General features: G+C 51.6%; 1 long non-coding RNA gene across 1 annotated transcript; it reads left to right on the top strand.

Annotated features, from left to right (window-relative positions):
• The first annotated feature begins 5462 nt into the window (after nt 1-5462).
• LOC139828183 (uncharacterized) lies at nt 5463-8055 on the top strand. The gene is made up of 3 exons (XR_011739545.1): nt 5463-5707; nt 6762-7061; nt 7396-8055. It is a non-coding gene; the product is annotated as an uncharacterized lncRNA (long non-coding RNA).

Here is an 8055-nt window from a genome sequence, read left to right as displayed (position 1 = left end):
AAAGGGGAAGAGGATGTCAAGGGGGGAGCGCTCTGGTCGATCACAAGACTCTCCTAAAAAACACAACAGGATGGTGGTGGGGGGGAATGTCCTATATGGGACAAGGGGTCCCGAGAAATCCAGCAAGAGGATGGTGGGGGGGAGCACTCCAGCAGACCAAGAATGTACTAAGGAAAGGCAAAAGGACGGCAGGAGGAGAGACCCAGTGGGTCAAGAGGTACCGAGAAATCCAGCAAGAGGACGACAGGGAGGAGCTCTTTAGCAGGCCAAAATCCCACTGAGGAAAGGCAAGAGGACAGCGGGGGAGAGCGCTCCAGTTCTTCAAGTGACTTCCCAGGCAGAAGGCAGGAGCATGGCGGGGCAGGACTGCGGCAGGTCAAGAATTCTCAGTCTGGCAATAGGATGGCGGGGAGGAGCGTTCCAGCGGGAGAAGAGCGCCCTGACTAGAGGCAAGACAAGGGTGAGGGAGAGCACTCGGACGTGTCAAGAAGACTCCCCCAAAAAGTGCAAGAGGAAGGCCGGTGGGGAGAGCAATCCAGCAGATCAGGAAGTCTCAATAAATGCGGTAAGAAGGTGGCAGGTGGGAGCTCTCCAGTGGTTCAAGAGGTCCCAAGATATCCAGCAAGAGAACTGTGAGGGAGAGCGCTCCAACAGGTCAAGCGGTGTCAAGAAATCCAGCAAGACAATGGTGGAAAACGCTCCGGTGAGTCACAAGATTCCCCCAAAAAAAGGCAAGAGAATGGTGCAGGGGAGCACTCTGGTGGATCAAGAAGCACCCAGGAAAAGGGGAAGAAGATGGTGGGGGGGAGCACTCTGGTTGGTCACAAGACTCCCCCAGAAAACACAAGAGGGTGGCAGGGGGAACGCCCTAATGGGTCAAGAGGACCCAAGAAATCCAGCAAGAGGACGGCGAGGGGGAGCGCTCCAGCAGATCAGGAAGTCTCGATAAATGCGGTAAGAGCATGGTGGGTGGGAGGCCCCCAGTGGTTCACAAGGTTCCAGGAAATCCAGCAAGAGGACGGCGTGGGGGAGCGCTGTGGCAGATGAAGAACCCTCAGTACATCTGGCAAGAGGACGGTGAGGGGGTGCTCTGATGGGTCAAGGTTGCTCTGAAAAAAGCCCAAGAGGGTGGTAAGGAGAAGCTCACCGGTGATTCACGAATCACCCAGAAAAAAGGGAAGAGGACAGTGCGGGGGAGCTCTTCAGTTGTTGAAGAGAATCCCCAGAAAAAGGCAGGAGGATGATGAGGGGGAACACTCTGGCGGGTCAAGAAGTCTCAATAAGTCCGGCAAGAAGACGGTGGGGAGGAGAGCTCGTATGGGTCAGGAGGTCCCAAGAAACCCAGCAAGAGGACAGCAGGGGCGGACGCTCCGGCAGATCAGGAAATCTCGATAAATGCAGTTAGAGGATGGTGGGTGTGAGCCCCTCAGTTGTTTAAGACGTCCCAAGAAATCCAGCAAGAGAACTGCGAGGGGGAGCGCTCCGGCAGGTCAAGCGATGTCAAGAAATCCAGCAAGACAATGGTGGAGAACTCTCCGGCGAGTCACAAGACTCTCCCAAAAAAGGCAAAAGAATGGTGCAGGGGAGCACTCTGGTGGATCAAGAAGCACCCAGGAAAAGGGGAAGAGGATGGTGGGGGGAAACGGCCTGGTTGGTCACAAGACTCCCCCAAAAACCACAAGAGGGTGGCAGGGGGAACGCCCTAATGGGTCAAGAAGTCCCAAGAAATCCAGCAAGAGGACGACAGGGAGGAGCTCTTTAGCAGGCCAAAATCCCACTGAGGAAAGGCAAGAGGACAGCGGGGGAGAGCGCTCCAGTTCTTCAAGTGACTTCCCAGGCAGAAGGCAGGAGCATGGCGGGGCAGGACTGCGGCAGGTCAAGAATTCTCAGTCTGGCAATAGGATGGCGGGGAGGAGCGTTCCAGCGGGAGAAGAGCGCCCTGACTAGAGGCAAGACAAGGGTGAGGGAGAGCGCTCGGATGTGTGAAGAAGACTCCCCCAAAAAAGTGCAAGAGGAAGGCCAGGGGGAGAGCAATCCAGCAGATCAGGAAGTCTCAATAAATGCGGTAAGAGGATGGCGGGTGGGAGCCCCCCCAGTGGTCCAAGAGATCCCAAGAAATCCAGCAAGAGGACGGCAAGGGGGAGCGCTCCAGCAGATCAGGAAATCTCGATAAATGCGGTTAGAGGATGGTGGGTGGGAGCCCCACAGTTGTTTAAGGCATCCCAAGAAATCCAGCAAAAGGACGGCGAGGGGGAACGCTCTGGCAGATCAGGACGTCTCAATAAATGCGGTAAGAGGATGGCGGGTGGGAGCCCCCCAGTGGTTCAAAATGTCCCAAGATATCCAGGAAGAGAACTGTGAGGGGGAGCGCTCCGGCAGGTCAAGCGATGTCAACAAATCCAGCAAGACAATGGTGGAGAACGCTCCAGTGAGTCACAAGACTCCACCAAAAAAGGCAAGAGAATGGTTAGAGGATGGTAACAGGCAGCTTTGAGAGCACTCTGGTGGATCAAGAAGCACCCAGGAAAAGGGGAAGAGGATGGTGGGGGGAAACGGCCTGGTTGGTCACAAGACTCCCCCAAAAACCACAAGAGGGTGGCAGGGGGAACGCCCTAAGGGGTCAAGAGGTTCCAAGAAATCCAGCAGGAGGACGGCGAGGGGGAGCGCTCCAGCAGGCTGAGATTGTACTAAAGAAAGGCAAAAGGACAGCAGGAGGAGAAACCCAGTGGGTCAAGAGGTCCCAAGAAATCCAGTAAGAGGACAACAGGGAGGAGCGCTCTGGCAGGCCAAAATCTCAGTGAAGAAAGGCAAGAGGACAGCAGGGGGGAGTGCTCCAGTTCTTCAAGTGACTTCCCAGGTAGAAGGCAGAAGGACGGTGGGGTAGCGCTGGGACAGGTCGAGAATTCTCAATCTGGCAATAGGACAGCAGGGAGGAGCATCCAGCGGGACAGGAGCGCCCTGAAAATAGGCAAGACAAGGGTGAGTGAGAGCACTCCGAGATGTCAAGAAGTGTCAAAAAATCTGGTAAAGGATGGCAGGGGGGAGTGCTGTGGATATTCAAGAGACTCCCCAGTAAAAGGCAAGAGGACGGCGCGGGGAAGTGCTCCAGCACGTCAAGATCGCACTGAAGAAAGGCAAGGTCACAGTGGAGGGGAGCATTCCCGTTGTTCCAATGGTTCAAAAGGTCCCAAGAAATCCAACAAGAGAACTGCGAGGGGGAGCGCTCTGGCAAGTCAAGCGGTGTCAATAACCCCAGCAAGGCAACGGCGGAGAGCGCTCTGGTGAGTCATGAGACTCCCCTACAAAGGACGAGAGGATGGTGGAGGGGAGCCCACCAGTGGTTCAAGCAGCACCCAGGAAAAGGGGAGGAGGCTGGCGAGGGGCAGGCCTCTGGCGGGCCAAGATCGCTGAGGGAAGGTGCGGGGGAGCTTGCTGGTGGCTCAAGAGGCACCTAGAGAAAGGTAAGAGGGCGGTGGGGGGTGGGAGGGCGCCTCAGCTGGTGAAGAGGAACCCCGAAAACAAGGCAAGAGAATGTTGGTGGGGGGAGCGCTCTGGCGGTTCCAGAGGCTCCCCGAGATCCGCTCAGACGGCAGCGGGTAACGCGGCAGCTCAGCGTCAATCAAAGAAGAACAGGAAGGCGGTTGACCTGCAATTCCAGAGCGAGGAGTAAGACTGGCAACCCGAACGAGGAGCAGCAGAACTTGGCATGGCCTCTGAAATCCTCCTTTAATCTGGGCTCAGGTAAGCTGGAAGCAGGGGACATAGGCTGGGGTTTGGGAGGCGGGCAGGTGAGAAATGATCCGCGTTTTTGATCTCCTGAGTGACTGAAGCGCCTGGGAGTTCATTTGGAGTCGCTGCCTTACTTGGTTTTACACTGACTTTCGCATTATATTTTAATTACTTAGAATTTTCTGTTCTGACATCGAAACCTAAACTTCTTTGGAAATTCATCCTCTGTCCCTTCAGTCTCAGCTCGTGGCACTTCCACTGTCTCGTGGCCCGCGTTTCCTTGTACACGAGATCGCTCCCTGGGCCTTGGATCTTAACTAATGGTCCGTCACAAGTTTGTTTTTCTTGTCCTTAACAGGCAGCTTTGAGAGCTCTCTAAGGAAAAGTGATATCTTTTTACCTTGTTATTGCTCTTTCCGTGTTACGAGCAGCCACCCTCTTTATGATCAGTCTCATGCTTTTCTTCCTTTCTTGCCCAGGTTCAGAAGACCGGGAATTCCAAGCTTCAAGTTTCCTGTGGAACATTGCGGGAGACCTTGATAACGTGGCAATGAGGGAGGTGATGAAGAGAAACAATACCTGTTCCTTTCCCATTTCAAGACGTTATTTTTTACCTTCCTGGTAGCTGTGAGATGATTTGCAATCTTGCGCTAGCATCTGCCTGAAAGAGAACACGGACCCTTTGGGTGCCTCCTCAAGAAATACTTGCTCTATGGTTCTGGCGATGTCCAGGCTTCAAGGGTGGGGCATAGGGGAGTGTAAATCTTAGGGGGCCTCCCGGGATGTCTGCAGGTTTGGGTGACCCGTGGCTGGGACGGGGACGCCGAGGTTGTCAATCTTGCCCTGAATCTCTCGCTCCCTCTCCTGCAGTACGTGACTGAACGGAGAAGCAAGTGTACGGGAAGTTCCTGCGCCACGACACAGATCACATTTATCGCTCTCGCCCTGAGAGACCCGGAGAACCAAACCGTTCCCATCGTGCCTTGAAGCAGCCTCTGCTCACGCGCTTCTCCCAGGGAGAAGGCAGAATGGCAGTAGCTCGCCACGTTATACCACAGGGTGCACACTCTGCAGCTTTCAAGCCCAGCTCTGCGTTAGCTCACCCCTGCAATTTTGCACCGCCCACGCAAATTTGAGTTGTCGCTGGTTGTTGCAGCGTTTGGCTTTGGTGAGGACAGCGTGTGTTTGTCAGCAGTTGGTGTAGGGTGGAATCTTGAGGAGAAAGTGATATTTCCGTGCCAGAACTGGTTGGTGTTTGCATGGTATTGTGGTAGTTGTTCCCACAGGTGATCAGTGCTGGAGTGTTATTGCAGGATGAGGGGATTTTGAAGGCTTGTCTGTGAGATGCACTAGAGGCAGCAGTTGCAAACGAAAGGCTGAGGTGTGGAGAGTTTGTCGGTGGGTTTTGGACAGTTGTCAGTTGAAGAGTTGGTTGTTTGCAGGTGAGGTGTAGAGCAGAGGGTGAAGCTGACTTTGCCTGGGCGGCGCAACTGGATGGGTGTGCAGAGCTGAGGAGAGCGGGCTTCTGCGGGTGACCCTAAAGCTGGAGAACCAGCCAGCGGCAGCTCCAGACAGTCCCGCTGCCGAGCTTGGCTGTGTAGGGCCAGTGCCCTGGGGCACAGGGAGTGTGACCCTCCGCAAGCACCAAACAGCAGGTGAGGACCGTGGGGATTTGTACTGAGCTATGATATCTGTAAGGCCTGTGCGAGGGGCCGGGGCCAGGGCAAGGTGGGCTCGCTGTGGGGTGTGGGGAGGTGTCAGCCCCCGTCTGACTGTAGTGCCCTTGGGCTGGTGTAGCTCAGTCCTCCCTGTGTTTCTCTTCAGGTGGAGCAGCGTGCAAAGGAAAAGGAAGGAGGCGAACCTGTGAGGAAGAGTGATCGAGAAGGAGGGTTGGAGCGCACCTGTGAGTCAAGAGGGACCCAGAAAGAAGACACGGGTGGTGGAACCACAGGTCAGGAGAGCTCAAGGAAGGAGAAAGGTGATTGGGGCAGTATGGGTTTTTCTAGCTCACGCGCTAATGGAAACAGTTTGGATAATAAAAGAAATATATTCAAAACCAATAATTAAAGGCAGGGAATGTTTATATGCTATGTATTGGATAGACCTGAAGGTGTATTTGTTCCTACAACAAAGGTGAAGTTACAATGGTAATTAACTGAAGATGTGAATTTCCAGATTGCATTGGCAACATACGCAGGGAACATATCAGTTTATTACCCTCAACATAAACTGTGGGCTGAAATTGGTAATTTACCGTTGTATGGCAAGTGCTGCTGTCAGCAACGACAAGACTGAATTTACCGATGCCTCTGGTTGCTCACGTAAAGTTGTAATTATGTGGCTAAACTCAGATACCCAGTGTTCCAAACACAAAGTAGAAAAAGGAGACCAGGGGTCAAACAAGTTCTTGAGCTGACAGCTGTTAGGATCGCTTTTGAGTGTTCTGTAATGAGGCTTTGAATGTTGTAACTGACTCATATTGTGCAGCTGGCATACTTAACCGCCTGGAAGCTTCTTTTCTTAAGGAAGAGGATGATCCTCTTTTGATGGCTGAATTGAGAATGCTATGGTTCCTAATAAATCATAGACGTCATGGTTTTTATGCAGCGCACATCCGCTCTCGCGCTGCCCTTCCAGGACCTCTTGCGGAAGGCAATAGGCGGGCCGATGCACGAGCTGTGCCGCTTACTGTGCCTAAAGCCTTGGAGCAAGCTAAATTATCACATAAACTCTTTCACCAGAATGCAAAGTCGTTAAAACGACAATTTCAAATTACAACGGATCAGGCCAGGAGCGTTCTTATGTCCTGCCCTGATTGCCAACAGTCGGCACCCGTGCCATCCAAAGAGGTCGTTAATCCAGGAGGGATTACTGACAAGTACGGCCAGCTGATGTAACGCGTTGTTCTGAAGTGGGTAAATACGTACGTGTTTCTGTAGACGCTCATTCCAGATTTCTTGTTGCGGCTGCACGCACTGGTGAAAGAGCACGGGACGTCTGTAAACAGTGGTTGGCGTGTTTTGCTGTTTCAGGAGTTCCAGGATATGTAAAACCAGAGGAAAGCGGAACGCACGCTGGATTAGAGGAGCAATCCCCCGAGTGCCCAGCGCGCCGTAATAAAAGTGCCTGCTTTTTAACACTTTCAAAACCATGTTAAAGAGTCTGTTTGCCGACTTTTCGGTATCGTTTTCTGGCGACGAGGATGGGATAATCTGCCTGACCTCCCGTGGACCCCAGGATCTCTGGGACCTTGTGCCGGCACCGGGGAATTCCCGGAAGGGATCACGGATCCTCGGGCCAGCTCGGGACGTGGGTAAAACCCCATCAATGAGGTAAGGCACTTTCATTGTCTGGTTTGTTTGCAGGCTGCCTGCGCGAGACGTGGGCGACACCAGCGCGTTGGGTCTGCGCGTTTTGGTAAATTGGGTAAATTAAAAAGAAATAAAAAACTAAAGAGGAAAACGAGAAAACAATAAATAAAAGAGAAAAACGAGGGAATAGTAATTTGGTAAAGGTACCTTTAGTGATTTTGCTGTTTGTGCCTTAGCAATTGTATGATTGTTTGTGTCTTTAGTGATTTGTTGTTGTTGTTACTTGTGTCTTGGGTGATTTTGTAGTCCAATACTTACGGTTAACCAATTGTCTGTTATTGTGATTGTGAAATAGGTAGTGGACAATGGACAGGAGCGATTCGGAAGAAATCCCCCCCGGGCTGTGTTTTGTGACAGTGGAAAAGGATCGTTTGACTCCCTGGGGAACAGCAACCAGGGAATATTGTAATTAATGGTGGCCACTGTAAATAATATTAATATGCTGCACAGGTCTGGGTGGGTATACCCGAGATGTGTAGTATAGTAATGCACTACATGTAATATATAATGAGATATGTTTTAAATCATATATTGTCTATTATATAATGCATATTACACAATACAAAATGTTACATACGCATTGTATTTGAAAAAGGATAATCAGAGAAAGAAATTGAAACCAGTAAAAGGTTTGTTGACGAACAGATATTGGTGTACAATACACAGAGAACATTAGATCAGGATTGTCCCTTGGTGAATGCAGGGTGGCATCCTGATGTCCTTATATCGGGGGACAGGCTGAATTGGTATGGACAGTGCATTTTATACGGGATTGGACACGCTGTGCCTAAAGCTGTAAATACGCCAAAGCCTTCTGAGATAAAAAAGGATCGTCTGTGCCTCATTTGCTACACCCCTTTACCTGTTTCCCAAATTGATTTAGACTGTATTTACCATTGTAAAAATAAAGCTTTCCCCCTTTAATTTTTGTCATGTATTGTAATTCATAGAGATA

Source organism: Patagioenas fasciata, chromosome 6 (assembly GCF_037038585.1).
Source record: "Patagioenas fasciata isolate bPatFas1 chromosome 6, bPatFas1.hap1, whole genome shotgun sequence".
NCBI lineage: Eukaryota > Metazoa > Chordata > Aves > Columbiformes > Columbidae > Patagioenas > Patagioenas fasciata.
This window is presented reverse-complemented; position numbering and strand designations above follow the sequence as displayed.